At 33.8% G+C, this 411-nt stretch overlaps 1 protein-coding gene across 6 annotated transcripts in view; it reads right to left on the reverse strand.

Annotated features, from left to right (window-relative positions):
* LOC119590810 (hormone receptor 4-like) overlaps positions 1 to 411 on the reverse strand; it is a 115,290-nt gene that overhangs the window by 8,280 nt on the left and 106,599 nt on the right. The window lies entirely within an intron of this gene.

Raw genomic sequence — 411 nt, forward strand, 5'->3', positions numbered from 1 at the left:
GACTTTTTTGAAGTCATCGCCCTTACATCTACTTGGATCGTCACGCATACAGTGATTATCTCACGCCTTGGACGAGTAAGTGAAATGTGGCACTTTGTGACCCTAGATTTCGCATGGGTGGCATAAACTTTGTGAAAAGCAAAATTTCGTTATCTTACTGCAAAGAGAACCTTGTAACACAGATTTGACTTACAAATGTGAGATTTACTAATGTAGGACATTAAATACTAAATATACTGATGTGTAATTTTAAAATATAGATTGGTGTTGCACTGGCAAAAATTTATATCCCGACATTAAGTGCAAAATACATGAAAATTAAGACAGACTAGCCAAAAACTTAATATCACGTAGCTGTAATACTACAAAGATTAAAATATTATACATGAAAATTAGCGAGTTCAACCTGAT

Source organism: Penaeus monodon, chromosome 27 (assembly GCF_015228065.2).
Source record: "Penaeus monodon isolate SGIC_2016 chromosome 27, NSTDA_Pmon_1, whole genome shotgun sequence".
NCBI lineage: Eukaryota > Metazoa > Arthropoda > Malacostraca > Decapoda > Penaeidae > Penaeus > Penaeus monodon.